The 19,055-nt window shown below is 41.8% G+C and overlaps 1 long non-coding RNA gene across 1 annotated transcript in view; it reads right to left on the bottom strand.

Annotated features, from left to right (window-relative positions):
- Positions 1-13,975: 13,975 nt before the first annotated feature.
- LOC132597212 (uncharacterized) overlaps positions 13,976-19,055 on the bottom strand; it is a 7,249-nt gene continuing 2,169 nt past the window's right edge. Inside the window, exons 2-3 of the long non-coding RNA XR_009563627.1 lie at positions 16,650-16,717; positions 13,976-14,241 (exon numbers count right to left, since the gene is read on the bottom strand). This is a non-coding gene — a long non-coding RNA (uncharacterized lncRNA). The remainder of the gene's footprint in view (positions 14,242-16,649; positions 16,718-19,055) is intronic.

The following is a 19,055-nucleotide window of genomic DNA, read 5'->3' as shown; positions in this document are numbered from 1 at the left end:
TTATTCAACCAACCACATCTGCCTTGACCCACCTACTTCTCTTTCAACTCCAAGCTCAATTGTCACCTCTTCTGGGAAACTTTCCCTGACACGCTCAGGTAGGTGGAATTGGTGCCACTTTTTAATTTCCCGGCACTTTGTCCATGCCTTTATTCTATCAATCACCCTGTTACGCTGTAATTCATTCATTAAGCACCTGCTATATGCCAGGCACTGTACTTAATCAGGGGTTAGAGCAGTGAACAGATGGGACACAGACCCCTGTCCTTGTCTAGTTTCTACTCCAATGAGAGTAGACAGTCAAATTTTTTAAGTTAAAATACACACGACGTTAAAAAGAAACAAATAATAAGGACCCCCCCAAAAATCAGAGCAGGGTATAGGAAATTAGGAATGTAGCGGGGAAGATACAGGGAGTTGCCATTTAAAACAGAAGGTCAAAGAAGGCCTCATTGAGATGGTGGCATTTGAGTAAGGCCTTGAGGGAGTTGTGGATGGATATCTGGCAGAAGAGCTTTCTAGGGAGAGGGCAGTGACAATGCAAAGGTTCTAAGGCTAGAGTGTGGCTTATGTGTTCAGGGAATAGAGAGAGGAGCTCCTGGATCATTCTGAGCAGAAGAGTGATGGGATCTAACTTTTTACAGGATCACTTTCCCAGGACCGTCTCATGTAGATGCACAGGGAGTGCATTCTACCACCATCTAGGAGGTTCCTTTTACATTTAGCCCATTTACATAGACTATTCTGAGTAACATAGAAACCCTAATGGTTACTGTCTGAGAAAAAAATGGAGGGGATGCCAGGGTGGAAGCAGGAAGACCAGTCAATAGGCCTTTGTAATAATCCAGGCATCTACGTTCCTCCAGGCCTGCTGCACCCCGACACCCAGAACAGTGCCTGGAACACATAGGCGAGCAAAGAACAGATGATTACATTTCGTACCACGGTGTAAGCCAGACTTAAGGAGCCAAAATCTTCTGTGTATCCCAGGGCACGCCCCGGTTACTTCTTGTATTCCCATTTCTTGATCAAAGAGGTAGACCAGTTGATTTTTCAAATCCAACATTCTGTCAACCCAACTGCCATCTGGCCTTCTCCACTAGCATGTTCCACTCTCATCTCCAATTCTACATGTCTAAATTGAATTAATTCCTTTCTCCTCTCCCCACCTGAAACAACTTACTCCTGGCTTCCCTCACCTGTTGATGGAGGCTTCATTTTCCCACCTCGTTTTGAGATCGGTTATGTTTACCAATCTTGTCCAGGTCCAAGTCCTGGGACAGCTCCTCTTTCAAGTGCACTGCCCACGCCCCACTCCTGCCCTCACCACATGTCCACAGGAGCCACAGTGGCCTCTCATTCTCTATCCGCTACCAGGTTCTTGTATCTTGCTGTCCCTCCTCACTCCAGGGATGCCCTTGTTTTCTTCACTCCACCTCCAGGACCTACCTCCAAGCTCAAGTCCTTTGTTAGTGTGTACTGGACCCACGTCTTCATGACCTCATCCTCATCAGAACTCCTCTGCCCTTTATGATCTGTCATTTGGCAACATCTAGGGAGGAGGTAATGGCCAGGGAAAAGAATGTGTGTTTTGGAGGCAAACAGATGGGATTCAAGTCCCAGCTGAGTCACTTCCTTGCATGTAATCTTGGGAATTCATTCATCCTCTCTGGGCCTTCGTTTCTTCATGTTACAGCTTTTTTAAAAGATTAAAAAATTTAAAAGTCTACTTCCTAAACCAGTATGAGCATCCAAAGTTAACGTTTGCAAAGCACCCAGTGTGCATTAGGTGCTCAGTAAATGCTGACTCCTTCCTCCCTGCCTGCTCTCCCTTGCCCACAGTTCCACTGCCTGCAGTTGGCATTTTCATTCCTTTCCCTACTGCCTTATTATATTTAGTTAAAATGTTATTTATAAATACATGTTAGTAACACATTTATTCCAGGCCATATCAACCCAGGTTAGAACACAAGATAATGAGAAAACCTTTCAGTAATTATCTACTTGAATGGGCATGAAAATCACCTTACAATTGTCCATGGCAATTTTTTTAACTTATTTGGATATTTTTAAACATGCTCTCCAGTAGAAGAGGAGAGTGTAATGAACCTCTGTGTACCTGTTACCCAGCTCCAGCAATTGTCAATTTTTAGCCAGTCTTGTTTTCATCTATACTCCCCTACTGTCTATTTTTATTTCTGGAGTATTTTAAAGCAAATCTCATATTGCTCCACTCATAAATAATTCAGTAGGTATCTCTACTATGTAAAGACTTGTCTTAGTTTGCCAGGGCTGCCATAATAAAATGCCGTAAACTCAGTAGCCTAAACAACAGAAATTCATTTTCTCACAGTTCTGGAGGCTGGAAGCCTAAGATCAAGGCGTGGAGAGGTTTGGTTTCTCCTGAGGCCTCTCTCCTTGGCTTTTTGTGGTACAGCCTTTTCTCTGTACCGTGCACTCACAGTATCTCTTCCCCTTCTTTTTATTTATTTATGTATTTATTTTTGGCTGCGTTGGATCTTCGTTGCTACATGTGAACTTTCTCTAGTTGCAGTGAGTGGGGGCTACTCTTCGTTGCGGTGTGCGGGCTTTTCATTGCGGTGGCTTCTCTGTTGTAGAGCACGGGCTCGGGGTGCACAGCTTCAGTAGTTGTGGCACGTAGGCTCAGTAGTTATGGCTTGTGGGCTCCAGGGCACAGGCTTAGTAGTTGTGGCACACGGGCTGAGTTGCTCCGCGGCATGTGGGATCTTCCTGGACCAGGGATCGAACCCATGTCCCCTGCATTGGCAGGTGGATTCTTAACCACTGTGCCACCAGGGAAGTCCCTCTCTTTGTCTTCTTGTAAGGACTCCAGTCCTATTGGATCAGGCTCCCCCACCTTATGACCTTATTTAACCTTAATTTACTCCTTTAAGGGCCCTATCTCCAAATACAGTCACATTAGGGGTTAGGGCTTCAACATATGAATTTTGGGGAAAGACAGTTCTGTCCATGTTTAAGAAACATGATCATAACATCATTATGCCTAAAAATAATAGAAACAATTGCTTAATACCATCCAACATCCTGTCCATGTTCAAACTTCCAGAGTTGCCCCCCAATACATTTTTTTAACAGTTGGTTTGTTTAAATTAAGGTTCAAAATGGGGAATATTCTTTTTGAAATACAGATTCCAATGCCCCACCCTGGAGTGGTGGTTTAGCTCCCACCTTGTTGCCTCTGGGGGGGGGGGGGTCACGATAATTTTTGATTGTTATTTAAACCCCAATGGAAGTTTGGCCTTACACATTTTAATCAGAATTATGCCAACATTGATAGATTTCCATCAAGAAAGGAACTTCTAGAACAAGTGTCATTAAGTAATGAAATTCATTGATCAGTTTTCGCTACAGCACAATTAGTTTCCAGCTTTTACCATTTTTATTAAAGTTTATTAGAATTATCGTCATTGGCATCGATTCTTTTCTTGTTTAAATTTTACAGGAAAATTTGATTCACTTTCAGGTTTTTGTCCAGGTCAAATTTTAACAATTATAACATCTGCCTTTGTGAGTTTCATTTTGTGGCCATTACTTCCAACAAATCTAACCGTTCCCAAACAGATCTGGATGTCTACATTTCGTCAAGGTTTGATTCTGCAGGTAATTTTCACTCAATAGCTATTTTTTCCCCTGTATGTAGTGTTAGCTGTTGTTAACCTTATTTTGTATTGATTATTTCTACCAGTTGTATTCATTATTGCTCTGATAAAAGGCTGCGAGCTTGGATTTATTTCTCTACTTATCCATGGAAAAAAAAATGTTCTGTATCTAAGAGATTGCAAGGGAGAGGCATGGTGGGAGCCAGCAAATGAGGAAGAGACACACACGCAGAGGGAGAGAGACAACTTGGGAAGGAAGCTGCAGCTGTCTCGGCATAGTGTTTGCTGAGCTCTCTGCAGGGTCCGAATGTGCTAGGGGTCAAAATGGCAAGATTGAAACAATGTGGAGGCTGCAGTATGGTTGGTGAGCATAGGTTAGGCAAACAGTTACAGGACTTTAAATCCTGGGAAGTTAAACACACACTTGTCATCTTGCCATTCCCACCCCCTCCTCCTTTTATGGCTTTTTTTTACTTTCTTCCTGTCCCTGCCCGGTCAGGGACTGCATCTCAGCCCTCTGCTCTTCTTGACCTTCGGACTGACTGCTGCCTCCCCCGAACCTCAATTCCTCCCCATGGCCAAGGCCCATAAAGTTCCTTTAGCAGAGGTGAATTCCCCCTTGGTTTTATCAGTGCCTAGCACAGTGCTCTGCATGCAGCGAGTGTTCAAAAATCACCTGTTGACTGGTTTATCTTCAAGCATCACCCTTCCGATGTAAAGTCCCATAAGCTAGGCCACTGTTAACAAATCAAAACACATCGAACTCGACCTGCCACTTCCTGGGGGGTAAGTGGGTGGATGGATCCAGATTCGGCAATTCTGAACTGTTGGGAGGCCTCTCAATCTGTCTACAGAACTGAAGCTTGAAAAGTTTTATTTTTTGCCGACGTTCCCCAGCAAATGCCTGCTGCACGCCCACACACTTAGCCAGCAAGAACAAAAGAAGAGCTGCTGCAAAAATTATTCCCTCTGGGACCAATCATCATAGGAGCAGCCTCCCTGGAGCTTGCTGTCCAGCCTGGGCTCCCAGTGCCTCTGGTCCAGGCTCACCGCTGTCTCAGATGGAAGCCCAGGAGGAGGGGGCTTCAGGAGAAGGTGCAGGGACAAATAGTTGCCCCCCCCCCGGGAGAGTGAGGCCCTGTGGGGACCTTGAGGAGGCCTGGAGGAGGGCCACCCAGATGAGAGGAGACACAGCCAACTGAGAGAGATGAGAGGGGACTGCAGGGCCGTTTGTGCGAATGTCTTAAAGGGCTTGGAGTGGCAGCACCCATAATGTAAATTGTGTGCTTACGGTGTTAAAGCCCAAGGATTAGCAAAAGAAAACAGAAGGAACAAGAGGAGGGTCCTGGCCTTCAAGAGAATACGAGACAAGAGGAAGGGCTGGGTTCAACCTTTCTCAAACTTGGCTTCAGGTTGGAATCAGCTGGGAGGCTTTACAAAGACTGAGGCCCCAGCCCCACCCCTACCCCCAGAGACTGATGTAACTGGTCTGGGGTAGGTTCTGGGCATCCACTTTTTCAAAAGCTCCCCAGGGGGTTCTAATGTGCAGCCAGTTGAGACCAACTGGGCTAGATTGAAGATGGAAAAGGACATACAATCTCCCTGGGTCTTCCGTAGCCCAGCAAGGCAAGGGAGCAGGCCCTTGGACCTGACCTTTGGCGTTGTGTGGCAGGCTGCCGGGCTTGAAGCCAAGCGCTGGGCGTGTGCATCTTCAGATCTGAGTGCTGCTTTCGGGCTGACGACCAGCCACTGTGAGACCTTGGCCGGCCGGGGTATCGGCCAGAGAAGACCTGGGTTCACCAGTTCACTGGGTGCAGGGCAATCACTTCCCGCCTTCAGTCTCCTCATAGAATCTCCAGCTCTAAAACATTGCGAATCTCGACTTTCATTAAAATAGCCCAGTCACTTCTAGATCAACAGATTTTTTTTCCCCATGAATTATTCAAACTGGGGAGTTGAATGTTGAAAATAACATGTTGGAGTTGTCCTCATTAGAAAGCTTTTAGCCGTGAATCGCCGGCATCCAGTGTATTTACAGAGACTGATCTCTGCAGAGCTGGGGGGGATGAATGCAGTCAATCATTTACAAAGTCTCTAGAGGACGCCACGTGGAAATAAAGTAAGTAATAAACACCCACAGAATAAATAGAAGTGGGGTAACAAAGGGAGCCATAGGGAATAGCCATGGGCGCTCAGATGAGTCCCAAGCCTTGGGAGAGCCTGATGGCCTCGCTGGGCATCTGTTTCAGTCACGTTCATGAACATCTGTTTCACGCTTGCCGTCTAGAAAGGGATTAGAAGATGACTCTTGCCCTTGAGGAGCCCCCATCTGGGGGATTGAGGCAAACACATGATAAGAGACACATCGGTAAACAGCTGATGATGACAGAATATGAAAAGAGGCAGAATGTGTTACAGCCTTTAACTTCCGGCTTTCTCCTCGACTATTAACCACCAAACAGGAAATTCTGAATAAGCAGAAGGTGGGACCAAGTAATGACGCCCCTCGGAAGGGCCCAGAGTCTCTGCCTGTGGGTCACCACGACATCATCACAGATATCGCCATGTTCCAGACGACACAGGGCTTCATCGTGACTGCTTCTAGAGATGGGATTGTTATGGTGTGGAAATGAAAACTGGGTGACTTGTGTAATTTGCAATAAAGTTATAAATATATCGTTACAGCAGAGGAAAGGTATTTCTAGAGAATAGAAGCGAGATCAGATTCATTTGCTTAATTTTCAAAATCTTTTTTTTTTTTTTTTTTTTTTTTTTTACTGTTTCCTGATTAGACAAATCCCACCCAAGGCAGAGGAGGAAGTTATATCTGGTGACTGTGCAAGAATCAGCAGACAATAGTATCTGGGAATTTTCACAGCATACAAGGAGGTGAGGAATTTCAAATGCTAAGACATTTATGATGTCATTTTACTTTGCTTTAGAAAAGATGATAATGTGCTATAATGTAAACCGGTAATTCCCAACCTCTAGTGTACAATACAGCTGAATCACATGTCAGGTTTGCTAAAACACTGCTGGGCCCACCACCAGCGTTTCTGATTCAGTAGGTCTGGGCTGGGGCCAGAGAATTTGTATTTCTAACAAGTTCCCAGGTGATGCTGACACTGCTGATTAGGGACCAAGCTTTGAGAACCACTGATATTAACACCTACTTTCACTACTGGAAATACTGTTCAAAGCAGCAATACAGTGCATTGGAGGACTCTCAGGGCTGTGTTCCTCCTGCTCTCCTACCTCCTCTCTCTTCTTGTCTATTTGCATTCTGATTTAGTTCTCGTAACCTACAGCACAGCTCTGTGGCCAATCAGCTGTAGAGAAATGTGTCCATTCTTGGTCACCGTCATCTTAAATTATCATTAGCACAATTAGCCCTTTTGTAAAATCTGAATCTTGGCTCATCCACGCAGATTACTTTTCCCTCCAGTTTCTTCAAGAGCAAATAAGATATTTTTAAGAATTGCTCCAGCCTAAGAGCCCATGACTTTATGAAGCAATGGTTTTAATCAACACCATCCATTTGTTTGGGGAGGAGAAAAGTCACTTTTATAGAGCATCCACTTACGTACTTTGTGATCTAAGTCTCATTTAATTCTCCTGAAACCATTTGAGTTGATGCCATTTTCAAGATAGAGACTCAGCAGTTCAGAAAGTTTAGGTCACTTGCCCACATCACCCAGCCGATGAGTGATGGAGCAGCGTTTGAACTCTGAGCTGTTCTAGCTCTGTCCAGCGTAACGCAGGTTTTCCCGCTGCTGGGGCAAAGCGAGAATGATGCCAGGGAAATGCTTCCTCCCACGGATGGCTTGTCTGCTTCCAAACACCACTGACACTTGGGTGTTGGTGCCCAAGAGGGAGACCTTGGCACTGGGCCCCTTTGTTTATAGATCTGGAATCTCACACACATGAAAAGTGAACGCAGAGCCCAGGGGCGGGTGGAGGGCCAGGCCAAGCTTGGATGGCACAACTGTCAACACAGCAGAAATACTACAGGGAAAGGCAAAAACATTTCAAAGATACAATCACTGCCATTTTCTTCTTGCTAGAGCCAGTAGCTTTTGACCCTCTATTTGAATAGGCTTTTATTTTCCTTAGAAAAAAAAAAAGCAACTATTTGTAGCTCTCCTAATGACAAGGTCACAATGTTCACAGGGATGATAGGAGGAAACCTCTCTGTGACACAGGCAGGTCTTGCCAATCTTAACATCCCGCAATTCAAAATCACAGGCCCAAGTGACACTCAGAGAGGAAAACGAATCTCTTTCCCAAATCTGATCATTAGTGAGAAGGAAGTGAGAACCATCAGCTGCCACTTATCACCAGGGGTCCCTTAGGGACCATCTGGTTTTTCATAAGTAGTCTTTAAATTATCTGCAGTCAGGAAGCCCAGCTCAGTCTCAGAGGTGGCTGGAAATTGAACCAGGGGACTTCTTGGAGTACTAAAGGCAGAATCATGAGCAGCAGATGCTGGAGAGGGATTAAAGGATTGCCTACACTTTTTTTTTTTTTTTTGGCTGCGTTGGGTCTTCATTGCTGTGCGCGGGCTTCCTCTAGTTGCGGCGAGCGGGGGCTACTCTTCGTTGCGGGTCTTATCATTGAAGTGGCTTTTCTTGTTGCGGAGCACGGGCTCTAGGCACACAGGCTTCAGTAGTTGTGGCACGTGGGCTCAGTAGTTGTGGTTTGCAGGCTCTAGAGCGCAGGCTCAGTATTGCAGCGCACGGGCTTAGTTGCTCCGCAGCATGTGGGATCTTCCCGGACCAGGGCTTGAACCCGTGTCCCCTGCATTGGCAGGCAGATTCTTAACCACTGTGCCACCAGGGAAGTCCCTGCCTACACTTTGAAGGAACCCACGCTAGAGCCAATGCACGAACTATGAGGCCTGGGGGATGGGGGAGTGGTAATGGTCTAGTCCAGTGCTTCTCAAACTAATGTATTAATGAATCACCCCCGAGATTTCTGTTAAATGTAGATTCTGTTTCTCTAGGTCTGGAGTGGGGCTGAGATTCTGCATTTCTAACCAGCTCCCAGCCATGCCAATGTTGCTTGTACACAGACTACACTCCAAGAAGAGTCTGGAAAACTTTCCATGTAGAGTCTTGAGAAGTTTTAAAGCAATCAGTTTCCAGATCCTCAAAACCTATTTTCACTGTTTCCTAAAATCTGTCTAAGAAAGAGTCAGACCAAAGCTATATGCTCCCCTTTACCAAAGACTTCTTTCTACTTTTCTTCTCTCCTCTCTTCCATCTCAAATCTTACAATGGTGCATTGCTTCAGGGTGCAAAAACCACCTGATTCCCAAGAAAAGAAACAATTTGAAGTATTGGTGTTATTGTTGAGAAAGTGACTAAGTCTAATAACTGGTTACAAATATTTTCACAAGTCAAATGTGGTTGATTCATTGCTCCCAACAAAGTTGAAGGAGATGTGAATTATCCACTGATAGTTATTTTAAAATAATTTTGAGGAAAAAACCCACTAAGTGATTTTTAGCATTTATTCAAAAAGAATTCAAAGAATTAAATGACATTTCTATAACAAAACTTCCAATCTCACTGCTTAAACAGGAACAAAATTTCTCAGCGTTTACATCTATTAAAAAAGGAAAAAATAGGGTGAGTATTGATTCTGTGAAAGGAAAATCAAAATGGAGTTGGTATTGCTAAGAGAGCTCTCTAAAATGGAGCTAGGAGGCCAGTGAGGAAGTGGGACTTACGCACGTCTTAGTACTGATAGAATCTGATCTTTGACCACTTATTTTCTTAATGCAGGCATCCAGAACACCTGCCCAATGATCCAGAAACTCAAGCTACTTATTGGACCCTTACCTTAAAATAACTCATGGCAGCCTATCCCTTAAGGACAAATATTTCCTCTCCTACATCATAGTCAATCATAATTCCTGCCAGGCAGCTAACAACCTCGTGGCTTTTGCCTTCATAAGCCCCTGACACTCTCCCTTGGAACACTCTTTTGGTTTTACCAGAATCTGTGTCTCCTGAATTGCAGATCTTAAGACCACAAATTATTCTTTGCAGAGTATTGTTCGACATTGCTGAATCCTATTCCACTTTAGCAGCAAGTAATTGTCAACATGGATATATTATTTTATTGTCTTTAAGAAGTAGAACAAAGGAAAGAAAAAAAACACTGGGGACTTCCCTGGTGGTCCAGTGGTAAAGAATCCACCTTTCGAGGCAAGGGACATGGGTTCAACCCCTGGTTGGGCAACTAGGATCCCACTTGCCGTGGGGCAACTAAGCCCACGTCCCACAACTACTGAGCCCGCATGCCACAACTAGAGAGAAGCCCGTGCACCACAACGAAAGATCCTGCATGCCACGAGTAAGACCCAATGCAGCTAAATAAATAAATAAATATTTTTTAAAAAAAGAAAAAAATTGATCTATCTCATGAAGAGATCCATTTCCAATAAAAATTGTGTTTAATAATAATAACTACCAAAACGTATATTTGTGTTTTTATCCACTGTATACCATTAACCATTGTATGACTCAATCCAGAAGAAATTTTTTAGCACTTACTTAGATACTTAAGGACTCTAAGTTTATATACATCTTTTTGTTGTAGAAAAATATGACACAAAGTATGTTTCATAAGGGTAAAGTTCTGTAAGGTAAAGGAATGAAAATGTGAATCAAAGAGAAGAAAGAATGATGCAACATTTAGAAGAGCTTATTCTACCATTTCTCAATGGATAATGATATCAAATCACTATGGTACATAGATTCCATTGGAAGCATTTTTAAAAATTATATTAAAGTCTTATTTTAAATGTCAGTATTTTAAGAAGAGCTTGTTCTTGTATATTTTAAATGGATGATTATATATCAAATTACTATAGTACATAGATTTCACTGGAAACATTTTTAAAATTATACAAAGCTTGTTTTAAAATGTCAGTATTACTAATAAATAGGGAATTGCCTTCTTTACTTCTTAAACTTATGAAAAGTTTTAGATGTAAACATAAAAATTATGAGCTGTACATAGTTTTTAAAAATTTTTTTAAAGTTCACAGAAAAAAAAAGTCTGAAGACCAAATATCATGACGGAACACCTCCCTCAGCCTTTTTTTTTTTTGGCTGCGCGTCATGAGGGGTTTAATTCTCCAACCAGGGATGGAACCTGTGCCCCCTGCAGTGGAAGCACAGAGTCCTAACCACTGGACCACCAGGGAATTCCTGTCCCTCAGCCTTTATGAGAATATCTTTGATATCTTCATTTCACCAATCAGTTTTTTATTGGGTTTGCTTTTTAAATTATTGGTTTAGGACTTCCCTGGTGGCGCAGTGGTTAAAAATCCGCCTGCCAATGCAGGGGACACGGGTTCAAGCCCTGGTCCGGGAAGATCCCACATGCCGCAGAGCAACTACGCCCGTGCGCCACAACTACGGAGCCTGCACTCTAGAGCCCATGAGCTACATCTACTGAGCCTACGTGACACGACTACTGAAGCCCGTGCGCCTAGAGCCTGTGCTCCGCAACAAGAGAAGCTGCTGCAATAAGCCCGTGCACCGCAACCAAGAGTAGCCCCTGCTCGCCCCAACTAGAGAAAGCCCGCACGCAGCAATGAAGACCCAACGTAGCCAAAAATAAATAAATTGAATAATAAAAAAATAACATTTACTGATCAGTTACCTTGTACCAGGCACTGTACCAAACTATTGTATTTCCATGTGTTATTTCAAAAAAATAAAATAAATAACTGGTTTCACTCAAATTATGGGTTATTCATTCACTAATTTGTTTAGTTTTTGTTTTCTTTTTTGGCCGGAGGAGGTAAGAGGGATGGCGAAGGTTGATAGAGAAGATAAAAGAGAATACTGGGTTGGTATCTCCAAGAGATATTATTTCCTTGGGTTATTAAATATGTAGCCAACGATTCCAGTCATCTTCTCATCTCTTATCTCCATTCTACCTTATTACAAACTTTCAAAAATGTATAAGGAACTTAATAATAATAACATGAACGCTCATGGATTTACCACTCTGCTCATGAAAGAGAACGTTCCCAGTTCTGTTGAAATCCCCTCTGTGCCCCACCTTCATGCCATTCTCCTGACCTTCCTTCTCCCAAAATAAGCACAGCTCTAAAGTTTGGGTATGTGATTCCATCACTCAAAAAAAATAGACTTCCACGCATGCCTTAGCAACGTACAATTCAGTTTTGCCTGTTTCTGCACTTTACATAAATGTTATCATATTGCATATATTCTCCTGCAATGTGATTTTTTCACTTGGCATTTTGTTTGAAATACGCATTTATATTGATACATATAGCTAAAGTTCATTCATTTTCATTGCAGTAAGGTATAGTGTAAGTATGGCAGAAATGATCCATTCTTCTCTTGGTAGCCATTTAAACTGTTTCTTATTGTTTTGCTACTACAAAGAAAATGCTATTTGGGCATATTTGTACATGCCTTGTGTTGCACACGTGTAAGAGTTGATCTGGGGTAAATGTGTGTGTGTGTGCGTACACATCCCTGGGATTGCTGGGTAACGGAACATTTTATGTGTATGTTCAACTTCACTAAATAATGCCAAATTATTTTCAAAGTGGTTGGAATAATTTACATTCCCACCAACAGTATGTAAGAATTTATGTTATTCCACAGCTGCCTCACCAACATGTTTTAAAAATGTTTTATTAGTTTGGATGCTGTAAAATGGTATCTCATTCAGGTTTAATTTCCATTTTCCTAATTATAAATCAGATTGAGCATGGTTGCATGCATTTATTGGACATTCATGGTTTCTCTTCTGTCAAATGCCTTCTGTTAGATTTTGCCTTTCTAAAAATTAATTTCTAAGATGTGTGTTATAGATATGTTTGCTATAAGTGCATATATGTGTTTTACATATACAATATATATAGTATAAAACATACTTTCTGGATAAATTTTTTTTGTTGGTTATATGTTTTGCAAATTTCTTTTCCCAGATTGTAACTTGTCTTTCACATTCGTCCTGCCACATTTTGATAAACAGAATTTCTTAATTTTAATGGCGCTGAGTTTGACAAAACTTTCCTTCATGACTTGCACTTTTGTTCTTGTTTATTCTTTCCTACATTGAGATCACACCAATATTCTCCTATATTTTCTACTAAAGGTTCTGAAGCTTTTCTTTGCATACTTCATTGGTTGTTGTATATTGTGTGAGGTAGGTATCCAATTCTTTTTCCACATGTACATCTGATTTCCCTTACACCAACTATTGAATGGTCTCTAATTTTTCCAATGATCTACAATGCCAGCTCTGTTGTAGATGAAGTTTCCACTCGTGCATGAGAATGTCTTCTGGGATCTATTCTGTGCCATTGGTTTCACTTATCAAAATCCCTCCCTTCTATAGCTTCTTTCCAACTGTGTCTCAATCAGTGTAGGGAAGTCATGCCTTTATCCTTACCTTGGCTAAGGGTTCTTGGAGATATTTGGTTACTTTGTATCTGCCTCATAGCATTGGTGCAAAGTATTAAAACAGGATATTACATATAAAGTGCTTAGTAAGATGCCTGGTACAGAGTAAGCACTCAGTAAACTGTAATTATCATCATCATAGTACCCTGTAGTCCTTAATTTACTCTCTTTAGCATAACAGTTGCTAGATTCCTCAAAAAATAAGTTATTTGAGCATCTTCAAGGAGGGGCCAGACTCTATAGCATAAACTGCCTGCCTTATGCCACCCAAAAAATTAAAGGAAAAGAGAAGTTAAGTCATGAAAAACTATGGGTGTGTGTCTATCATGAGCACAGGGCCAGGCACGAAATGTTCATCCAACAAACGGTTAATATAACTGGAAGATAGACTCTCAAGGTGATTAATGGCATGGACTTTGGAGCCCGACTAAACCTGAACTTGAATCTGGTCTCTTCAATTTACTATTATGTGACCTTGGGCAAGTTACCTCACATCTCTGCACCTCAATTTCTTCATAGGTTTGCTGTAAGAATTAAACGCATTCCAAATTCTTAGCACAGTACCTGTCACATGGTAAACAGCTAATAATCAATTTCATTGTGTTGGCTGTTGAAATGTCACCAGTTTAACTCTCCTTGGGGCAACTGTCTCCTGCGTAACCCGATGTTAGCACCTCTGCATTGCGGGGGGGTCACACAAGCACAGAACCCATTGACGCTGCCCATTTATTTAGCCATGGGGCTGACCTTGGCTTCTTTCAGAATGTTTCCTGATAATATGGAGTATTTATTTCTCCTGGAAGTCTTAACTTGTGGTAATTGTTTAACAAATGAAGCAAAAAACAAAAAAAAGATTCACAGTTAGAGTGACAGAAAATTTTTAATTGCAGAAAAAGGGAACACTGATGAATTTAATAATGTGATATTTTTTAGTGAAAAAGAAGAATGCTGGGGCTTCCCTGGTGGCACAGTGGTTGAGAGTCCGCCTGCCGATGCAGGGGACGCGGGTTCGTGCCCCGGTCCGGGAAGATCCCACATGCCGCGGAGCGGCTGGGCCCGTGAGCCATGGCCGCTGGGCCTGCGCGTCTGGATCCTGTGCTCCGCGACGGGAGAGGCCGCAGCAGTGAGAGGCCCGCCTACTGCAAAAAAAAAAAAAAAAAGAAGAATGCTGAAGCAAGTGAAACCTGACCTCTAATATCAGCTCTATTTAGCTGTGCATGCTTGGGAAAGTTAACTAACTTCTCTATCTGCTTCTTCAACTATAAAATGAAAATTTTGCTAGATTATGAGGATTATTTGAATGTATGTAAGTCACCTGCAACAGTGTCTTATGCATAGTAGGTCCTCAATCCATGGCAAATAAACACATTTGCTGATGCAAAGAGACCCAGACTCTAAGTTGAATAGCAAAACAACCACCACAAAAAGAACGTCTCCTTCTTCTGCATCATGGATTCTGGAGCATGGATTGCAAACTGGCAGTTTCATTTAGGTCACAGGGGGTATTGAAACATTTTGAATCTGTTGTCAATATTTTTAAATTGGCAGATATATTAACATTGTTGGATGACTTCCACCTGCTTCAAGGTATGTTTTCACTAGGAGTATCAGAAGAGGCAGTACTGTCTCCTATAAATTATACATCATTGTAATACTTTGCTAATTTACAATGAAAAATGTTAACAGCTTCAGGAATCAGGCCTCAAGTCTTCTCTCATCAGCACATTCTCTTCTAGGAGGAAATGTACATGGATGGCCAGATCGTAGACAGAGGATTTCTTGGTGAAGAGGAAATCAGAACAAGGGGGATGTTAAACAACCCCAGTGGCCAATGACATCAATCTAGATGAGCTCAACCACCCATGCCCTCCACTCGGGGAGAGCTCCAAGGAGTAGTTATATGAATCTGCTCCTATCTTGTGCAGACAGCCCTGGAGAACATCATCAACTTTTCATTCTCCTTGACTCTCCTTGACTCTTCTTTGTTTAGGCTCCATGCAGATGTAGTTCAGTACAAGCCCTCTTATCTAACCAAATTGAGAAAGGTAGTTTGTTAGGAGAATATGTTTAAAAAGCAAATTGAAAACAAGCTCACTGGGGCTTCCCTGGTGGCGCAGTGGTTAAGAGTCCGCCTGCCAATGCAGGGGACACGGGTTCAAGCCCTGATCCAGGAAGATCCCACACGCCACAGAGCAACAAATCCCATGCGCCACAACTACTGAGTCTGTGCTGTAGAGTCCAGGAGCCACAACTACTGAAGCCCAGGTGCCTAGAGCCCGTGCTCCACAACAAAGAGAAGCCAGCGCAATGAGAAGCCTGTGCGCCGCAATGAAGAGTAGCCCATTTGCTGCAACTAGAGAAAGCCCGCACGCAGCAACGAAGACCCAACACAGCCAAAGATAAAATAAAATAAATAAATTTAAAAAAACCAAATTCATTGAAAAAACTGAGGAAATTATAAAAAGGGATGCATTTAGCATTTATTCTAAAACACTGAAATGTGCCTTCGTGTGTCAATTTTGTTTTTTGGCTGAGCCACATGGCTTGTGGGATCTTAGTCCCCTGACCAGGGATGGAACCTAGGCCACCTGTGGTGGAAGCGCAGTGTCCTAACCACTGGACCCTGTGTGCCAATTTTTTGCTACAGGACAAAAACCTTTTCTTTAAAATCGACCTCCTTTCCCTTGCGTAAAGCCCACTCATAAGGTATCATCTACAATTTCCAGTTTAGTTTTTTTTTTTTTTTTTTTTTTTTTTTTTTTGCTGTACGTGGGCCTCTCACTGTTGTGGCCTCTCCCGTTGCGGAGCACAGGCTCCGGACGCGCAGGCTCAGCAGCCATGGCTCACGGGCCCAGCCGCTCCGCGGCACGTGGGATCTTCCCAGACCGGGTCGCGAACCCATGTTCCCTGCATCGGTAGGCGGACTCTCAACCACTGCGCCACCAGGGAAGCCTCCAGTTTAGTTTTTTTTAAAGTAGAGCAACAACATAAAGACCGCTACAAAGCAATCTGAGAGCAGAATCCATCTAGATTTTTACAATTTTCATCACAAAGTTGTCTCCTTTACATATTATTCAATAGCAACTTTATTTAATAAAAATACTTTTTTCAAGTTCTTCCATGGCACCCAAATTAATTTTCATTAAAAAAAAACCCATTATTTTTTGTACTCATTATTTCATGGGTTAATATAATATTCTTTTTAACTGCATAATTATGAAATAGCACAACTGGCATAAAAAGGTTTGGGAACAAACCCAACTAACTGACTCTAGGAAAGCCTACAACATAATCGGTAGGTGTAAAAGACTGCCAGCCAGAAGTGTTTAGTGAGATCAGTATGGCTTACAGAGAAAACAGCACATATTAAGTGGGAGTCAGTTAAAAAAACATATTTTAGGAACATTTTTTTTATATCATGTCTTGTGTAACTGGTTGGATTTAAGCTCTCTTAAGTGTATCAGAATCCCTTCTTGCCTACCCCAGATAGACACCCACCTCTTAGCACCCAATGAATGATTATAAGTCAGGGAGATGTGGTACATACATACAGTAGAATAGTACTCAGCCATAAAGAAGAATGAAACAATGCCATCTGCAGCAACATGGGTGGACCTAGAGATGATCGCATTAAGTGAAGTAAGTCAGAGAAAGATAAATATAATATGATATCACTTATATGTGGAATCTATAAAAGTGATACAAATGAACTTATTTATGAAACAAAAACAGACCCACAGACATAGAAAACAAACTTATGGTTACCAAAGGGGAAAGGGGATGGGAGGGAGGGATAAATAAAGGGCTTGGGATTAGCAGATACACACTACTGTATATAAAATAGATAAAAACAAGGACCTACTATATAGCACAGGGAACTATATTCAATATCGTGTAATAACATATAATGGAAAAGAATCTGAAAAAGAATATATATATATATATATCTGAATCACTTTTCTGTACAGAAACTAACACAACATTGTAAATCAACTATACTTCAATAAAAAAAATTCAGGGGGATTTCCTTCTAGTTCATCACAAGGTCATTTTATAACTCCAAATTTGGAATTGACTTTGCTATAGTCACTCTGTGCTGCTTTCAGGACCTGTTGTAAGGATCAAATGAAACCGTATCTGTGAAATCACTTGGTAAGCTCAAAAGCCCTATTCTATGGGCTAAGGCATTAATTCTGTGTGTATTCACCACACCATCCTACTAGATCATGGGTTCCTTGAGGCTAGGAATAAAATCACAACTACATTCCATACAAAGCCAGCACATACTGAGCACAGACTGAGAACCCATCGTGGGGACTGATTGTTTGGGCGCATGCATATCTTCCTTGCTGACTTTATCTGTCAGGTCAAGCACACACCAGACAGAAGATCCCACCAATTCTGCCTGTCCCATAAGTCCTGGAGCCTTGGCGGTGATCAAGAAAATAACGAATTTTACTGGATCTTCCACTGCCAGAGGAACGGACTGGTGGCAGCTCCTAGAAATGATCAGGGGTGACAGTGGAGATTGACAAGGAAGATGAGCAGGTGATTTTGTCTGGAAGGTGTGGCAGTTTCACATAAAAGCACAACTCAATTTTTTTTGGCCATTTTTTTCTTTCCTTCTTCCTATTCTATAAAATGTCTGTTTTTGAAGTCATTAAACGTATTTTTTACAGGCAAAGTCTCTGTTTTTTGAGGAAGGTTAACCTGCCATGACTAATTTTTTTTTTTCCTGGTTACTGGTAATACCTTTATGCTGTTTTCCCTCCATTCCTTCCTTCCTTCCTTCCTTCCTTCCTTCCTTCCTTCCTTCCTTCCTTCCTTCCTCTCTCTCTTTTTCTTTCTTTCTTTCTTCCTTGCTTGCAAAGGGGGAGGGTGGAGATAGACAAGTACAAAGATATGTTGGTTATAGAAAAAAAGTATCTGAGTTCTTGACAATTTCAAACATACACAAAAAACAGAAAAAATACTATAATGAACCCATGCAAATCCATCACCAGCTTCAACAACTATCAACTCATAGCCAGTCTTGTTTCATTTATTTTATCATACGCTACCCCCCCATATTATTTTGAAGCAAATCCCAGACATCATTTCATTTCATCTGTAAATATTTCAGCATGTATCTGGATACCCTTTTTTTTTTTTTTTACAAAAAAAACCCCATAGCCACAATACCTTGACCACACTTAAAAGTAACAATAAAAATTCCTTAATATAATAAAATATCCAGTGTTCAAGTTTCCAATTGTCCCATAAATGTCATAAATAATGTAATCATCTCTTTTTCCTCTTCCTCTTCTTCTTTTCTTTTTCTTTTTTGCTATCTGCTAACATTTGTTGAGTGTTTCCTAGACTATTGGTACTGTTCTAAGCACTTTACAAGTTTATTTTCTACAGTGATCTTAGGCAAAATTGTTTAGCCTCAACGAGCCTCTGTTTTCTCATTTGCAAAATGATGTTAATACCTCATTTATAAGGAGATGGTGAAATTTGAGAGATACTGTAGTTAAATTTATCTTTTTCTTCTTTCCAGTTTGTTTGAATATGTATCCAAATAAGGCCCATGCAAATGATTGGTGTCTTTTAAATTTCTTGAATTTTCGAGTCCACCTCCACCTAGCGTGTGCCCTTTCTTTCTCTCTCTCCCTCTCTCTCTCTTCTTGTTGCAGACGTTTGTTGAAGAAACCAGTTTACTTGTCCTGTAGAGTTTCCTACTATCATATTAGTCTGCTTGGGCTGCCATAACAAAGTATTCCAGTCTGTGTGGCTTAAACAACAGAGATTTATTTTTTCACTGTTCTGGGGACCAGAAGTCTAGGAACATGTTGCTAGCAGGGTTGGTTTCTGGTGAGAGCTCTCTTCATGACTTGTAGACAGCTACCTTTTTGCTGTGTCCTCATATGGCCTTTTTTCTATGTGTGCACACCCAAAGAAAGAGAGAGATCAC

The sequence above is a fragment of the Globicephala melas genome, chromosome 4 (genome assembly GCF_963455315.2).
Source record: "Globicephala melas chromosome 4, mGloMel1.2, whole genome shotgun sequence".
Lineage (NCBI taxonomy): Eukaryota > Metazoa > Chordata > Mammalia > Artiodactyla > Delphinidae > Globicephala > Globicephala melas.
The sequence above is the reverse complement of the archived record's forward strand: the minus strand, read 5'-3'. Positions and strand labels throughout refer to the sequence as shown.